Genomic DNA, 6,673 nt, shown 5'->3' with positions numbered 1-6,673 from the left:
GCTTTTTATAGATGAAATTAGATTGCCCAAAATGTATGATTCATTCCCTAGTTGAACCGTGCCATTTTAATATTTCACTAATAGAATTATAGAAGAGTAGAATTTGCGAGAGATAATGTACTTGTGTACATGTACATTTTACATAGCATGATAGAATTACATAATTATGTGAAAATTATAGAATCGCAACGTACACACGATGCATAGAATTCAGAAATAAAGAATAAAATAGAGAATGTTTAAGTTAAGCGTGTTATTAGAATAGAACTTTGGGCTTTCCAGAAAAGCATAGAAATAAAGCCTTAGAATTAATAGAATACATGCCATAGTCAGACACGTATTTTGGGATCATGCATAGACAGCATATAAATGCATAACATAGCATAGCATATATTTCAGAAAATTTTAAATTATTGGAAAATGTCTAGCTAGTTATTTTGCAGATTTACAGAGCTTGTTTTCAGAGGGTTGTTGCGATGGGGAACCTGTGAGCATTCGTTGCATTAGCTAGTGGCGACAGAGATGCAGAAGTTTCCCACATGCACACCACCATTAGTGAGCGGCCTCAGAATATAAAACAGAATTGTACAGTCCATCAGAAGTGCATGTGGATGAGGACTGTACCTAGAAAGAATTTTATAATATGCTCACATGGCCAGGGTTCCAAATCCAAGCCTTAGCCTAGTCCGATCAGCAAATCAGAACAGAATACAGACTGAATTTCAGAAAAAGAAAGAAAAACAGAATAAGAAATAGAAAACAGAAAGAGTTACAGAAAGAAAGAAAAGTAGAATAAGAAATAGAAAACAGAAGGAATTTCAGAAAGAAAGAAAAATAGAATAAGAAATAGAAAACAGAAGGAATTTCAGAAAGAAAGAAAAATAGAATAAGAAATAGAAAACAAAAAGAATTTCAGAAAGAAAGGAAAAGAATTTCAGAAAGAATTAGAAAAGAATTTTCAGAAAGAATACAAACATGATCATTTTCATATGCATCAGACATTTTATGTGCATTGCATCTCATGCATTTGTGCATAGATTAAATAGTTTATTTTATTATTGCGTGTTTGACTATCCTAGAAAAGAAAATAAAAGCCCATAAGAATAGAGAAGAAAAGAAAATAGAAACCCTTGAGAATAGAGAAGAAAAGAAAATAGAAGCCTACGAGAATAGAAAAGAAATTAGAGATATACAAGAAAAGAACAGAAATTAAATACATGCTAGAAAAGAACAGAAATTAGAAACATGACAAATAGCAAGGAAACTTAGCGATTTGTTGAGTAGAGAAAGAAACAGAAAGTTATAATCTAGCAGAGAAGAGAAATAACATGATAAAGAATAGCACATCACTAGAAGGATTTAGAAAGATTTGAGAAAAATAGAAGACTACTAAGTAGTACGCCTAAGAATAAAGAGAGAAAGCAAGCAGAAATTTAGAAATAGTACAGCGAAAACCGGGACAACCGAGTAAGAGCGTAGTTAGATTTGGTTTACTAACTGAGCATTTATAGCTCACCCCGTTGCTTTCTTTATTTTTGTAGGTATTAGATTGTTGTGGCTGGGAGACGTCAAGTTAGCGAGAGGATTGCACACACTGTCTCGGTGAAGAAACTTACTGTGGATTTATATATGTGAGAAATAATCTTTGGGTAATAGTATGTTATAATTGGATTAAGGATAAAAAATTTAGACGAACACCCTTTCTACACTAGCAATTCTCTGGATTCTCTCTATAAGATACTCAGTGACACAAATGCAAGCGTTAAATAAGAAGATTGATGGACTTCAAATGCAAAAACCTGCAATACTTGCTTCTATGTGTGATTTTTGTGGCGAAGATCACCCTAAACATGAGTGTCAATCAGGTAACATGTTTGCTGTTAATTCTATGCCTGAGCAAGCTAACTATGTTTCAAATTTTCTCAGGCCTAATAATAATCCATATAGTGAGACATATAATCCGGGGTGGAGGAATCACCCAAATTTCTCTTGGAGTAACAACAATCAAGTAAAACCTCCACCGCCGGGTTTTCAATCTCAAGAGAAGAAATCAAATTTAGAGGAGATGACAGTGAAGTTCTTGAGTACTACAGAGACAAGAATTCAAAATCAAGAGGCTTCCATCAGGAATTTAGAAGCTTAAATTGTCCAGTTGGCCAATATCATTTCGGGTAGACAGCAAGGAATTTACCGAGTGACACAGAAAAGAACCCAAAGGAGAAATGTAAGGCTATAACCTTGAGGGATGGAAAGGTGATTGGTGAAGAAGAATCGTAAAAGAATGTGGAAAGTAAAGCTAAGTTACCGGTCTCTATTGAAGGAAAGAAAGTGAATTCAGAAAAAGAAACAGAGACTAAGGTAAAGGAAATTGCAAGAGGTAAAGGAAAAGGTACATTAAATTATGATTCTATTGTTGTTGAAAAAGATGTATCTGAATTTCCTTATCCTGATAGAATTAGAAAGGATAAACTGGATCAACAATTTTCAAAGTTTTTAGAGGTCTTTAAGAAATTGCAAATAAATATTCTATTTGCTGAAGCTTTAGCACAGATGCCTAGTTATGCAAAGTTCTTAAAAGACATCCTTTCTAACAAGCGGAAGATCTAGGAGCATGGGATAGTTATGCTCACTGAAGAATGCAGTGCCATACTGCAAAATAAATTACCTCTTAAATTGAGAGATCCAGGGAGTTTTACTATACCTTGTGCATTAGGAGATTCATTCTTTGATAAAGCATTGTGTGATTTAGGTGCTAGCATTAATTTAATGCCTTTATCAATTTTCAAGAAGCTAGGACTTGGAGAAGTGAAAGAGACAAACATGTCGCTCCAGCTTGCTGATAGATCAATCAAACGGCCTAAAGGCATTGTTGAAGACATTTTGTTAAAGGTCGAAAAATTTATCTTTCGGTGGACGTCATAGTTCTTGATATGGAGGAGGACCGGGAGGTGCCTCTAATTTTGGGACGTCCATTTTTGGCGATAGCTCATGCGCTAATAGACGTTCAACAAGGAAAATTAATCTTGAGACTAAATGACAAAGAAATAGTGTTTGATGTCCATAAAGCGATGAAAAATCCTACTGCATTTTATATTGAATCTTGTTTTCACTCTAACAGTTTTGGTGAGATTGTAGGTGATCACAAAGAAGAAGTTCTTGTCATACCTTCTTACTTAGAAAATATACTACAAAAAATATACATACTTAATAAATGAAAAGTAGTTGGGCCCAAAATTTTTCTTTACTTAACATATAATATTCTGTACATAGCAAAACCACATATACAAGAATTTTTACAACGGTGGACAGTAATGCCATTTCTCTCCACTTGTCGACGCCCATCCGACCGCTTCTCACCTATTTCCTGCAAAACATGGAAAAACAATGAGGTGAGCACAAAAATGCTCAGTAAGTAAATCCTCTACTCTTTTATCCCTGCAACTTATTCTTTGGCTCTTTCCCTACTCTATTCTTTCTCTTTTGTTTTATTGTTTCTAGTTCTCACTGTTCATTTCTTTCTCTCTAATTCTTTCTGTTCTTTCTTTCTAATTCTAATTCTCTTTTTCTATTCTTTCTTTCTCATTCTTACTAGCCATGATAGAAATCATGGTAACATGCATGAATGGAATGCACATACAATAATGCATAAAAATGCATTTTCTTTCTTTCTTTCTTTCTTTTCTAATTCTTATTCTTATTCTTTCTTCTTCTTTTCTTGCTTGCTCAAGCTCTTTTTTTTTTTTTTTTTTTTTTTTCTTGTTGGCTTAATCTTTTTCATTCTTATTCTTATTCTTTTCTTATTCTTTGCCGATCGAACTCGATTGATACATGGATTTGGAACCCTGGCCGTGTGAGTGAGTACAGTCTTCATCTACATGCACTCTTGCGAACTGTACAAATTCTTTCTTTCTTCTTAGGCCACTCAATTAAGGTGGCGTGCATGTAGGAATTTTTCTTGTACAACCCTCATCCACATACACTCTTACGGGCCATACAAATTCTTCCTCTTCTTATGCCACTCAATTAAAGTGGCGTGTATGTGAGAATTTCTTCTTCTTAGCACTCACGGGTTCCCCATCACAACAACCTATTCTTTTCTCTTCTTTAGCACTTTTCTTTCTTTCTCTTTATTCTTAAAGTTCTTTATTCTTTCTTTAAGTTCTTATGCATATGCAAATATATGCATGTGGATGGCTCATACTTATGCTTCTTTCTTAAGTGCAACTATGCTATGCAAAAATGCAATGTTGCACAAAATTAAAGTTCTCTACTCATGCACATGCTTCTCTTAGACATTTCATCAAACACTAAGCATGCCTACTTAAATGCTAATTTAACTATAATTCTACTTCTTTCTTAAACCATCCATTATGGAAGTAAAACTCCTCAACTCATCACAAATCTTGGCCAAGAAACACACTTCAAATATTCTACTCAAATTCTCTTTAAATGCAACCAACTTTCACTTGGTCACCACAACATCAACTCTATTTCTCATGGCTCAATTCTACTTATCAAAAGCCATCTACTCATCAACATCAACATCAACATTCTCAACAATCAATTTCAAGCTCATATGCATAAATAGGCATATCAAATCATTTGGTTGCTTAAATCTTAACTTAAGTTGGATTCACTTACCTTTGGCTTGAGTAATTCCACAAGAAACTCTTTATCTTTGTTGGACTAGTTCTTGCTCTCAAACCCTAAGCATAAACTTCATAAGAATTCCTTACTAACATAAATTAATCTCATATCTAGAGTAAGAATCCTTAACTCTTGATGCTTAGGATCAAATCCTTATAAAAATCCAACCAAAAGCCCTCAAATCAACCTTGGAAAACTGATGGAAAGATGAGAGAATTGGGGGTAGAGGTGGCATGTGGGATAAAGCAAATGAGAGGGTTTCTATGCTTGAACTTTAATATCTCATGTAACTAAGCATTCTTTCCCATTTTGCCCTTACACTTTCTTGAAAATTCCATCCTTGTCCTTTAAGTCTTTACATATTCACTCCCATTCCAACATATTCTCCATGAAATTTTCTTACATTTCACTCCCCACTTTTCCTGCTAAATCGAGGTAGAATGGTCACTTCACCCCTATGGAAAATTCTCTAGAAACTTCACTAGAAAAATCAATTGACTCTTCGCCCTGGCGAAGAAAGATAGAGCATATGTCGCCGCGACGAAGCTTCTTCTTCGCCCCGGCGAAGTCTGCACTTCCATACTTCTCCAAGGCTTCACCAAAATCAGGGCATTCAAGCAACTTTAAAACCTTACAAACTTACCCAAGGGCAACCAATCAATAATAACAATATAGCAATTTAACTTAAGGCCAACAAACAACACCAAGACAAAAATAAGCATACCAAACCTACGTACCTCAAAGTGGGCGTTACAGTTCTGTAGGAGGATTCTTTGGAGAGATGTCTAATAGAGTCGAGCACAACAGAAGATGAAGAGTCATGCTTGAGAGAAGAAGCTGAAGCATTAGAGAAGGAATCTCTAACTTATAATAATATGGAGCTAATGGAGGATTTGCATAAAACTCCTAATGAGGCTCCTAAACTTGAACTTAAACCTCTTCCTTCACATTTAAAGTATGCTTTCCTAGATAAAGATGCTTACCCTATGACATTTTACACAACCATGGCCATGTTAAAGGATAAAAAGCTTGCAGAGTCTAGCCTTCACCATGGGGTACCCTATGTCATTTTACACAGTCATGGCCATGTGCAAAAAAAAAAAAAAAAAAAAAATTAAAAATAGAAAAAATAAAACTTTTCTTTTTCAGGGAAGTTTCTATCTTTTATTTTCCTTATTTTCTGTTTTGTTTTTGTTTTTGTTTTTCATGCATTGAGGACATTGCCTTCTTTAAGTTTGGAGGAGTGGGTAGTTTGGTTTGTGTTGCATTGCCGATGATCTATTTCTTTTGTTTGGTGTGTTTGTTTTTAGGAAGTGTTTAGTTTATTTGTGTGTTTTTGGTTTGCATTTTGTATTTGTTGCATGGTGGTTATTATGCTTGTGTTTTTGATACAATTCCGAACGAAACTTTGTGATATCCCAAAAAAAAAAAAAAAAAATCCTTTTTGTGATGAACTTTGTAATCATTTGGAGTAGTGGTAGTATCAAGTCCTTGAAAGGATTCAAACATGCTCATATCTTTAGGAATGCTAAAGAGTATGCGATTCTAGATGGTTGTGCAAATTCTGGTTTATTACTTGACTTTGTTGTGTACTAGCTGAGCCTTGTCTTCACTCCCTACACAAAAAAAAAAAAAAAAAAAAAAAAAAAAAAAAAAAAAATTAAAGAAAAAAAACTATATATACAGTCTTGAAATAAATTAACTACGCTTATTTGTTTGTTTTTGAATGAACTACTCCGCTGTTTCAAGCTGCTTTGTAACCAGGAGTATTCATGATCCCCATGTTTACTTTTGCGTCAAACTGTGGCTTGAACTATGAGTATGCAAAGAACTTTATGTGTTATGACATTGCTGAGTAACTGGGGGCACTCATCACAAATGTGTGCATTCGCATAAAAAGGTGATGTGACAATCTAAGGAAGCCTATGAAGAAAAAAAAGAAAAAAAAAATAATAAGCAGGGGGTTGAGTATAAAGTCATGGTGAGGCATGATTGGGTAGAGGAAAGATTAGAGTTGCACAATTAA

Source organism: Pistacia vera, unplaced genomic scaffold, assembly GCF_008641045.1.
Source record: "Pistacia vera cultivar Batoury unplaced genomic scaffold, PisVer_v2 Contig223, whole genome shotgun sequence".
NCBI classification, from domain to species: Eukaryota; Viridiplantae; Streptophyta; class Magnoliopsida; order Sapindales; family Anacardiaceae; genus Pistacia; species Pistacia vera.
Note: the sequence above shows the minus strand (reverse complement) of the source record.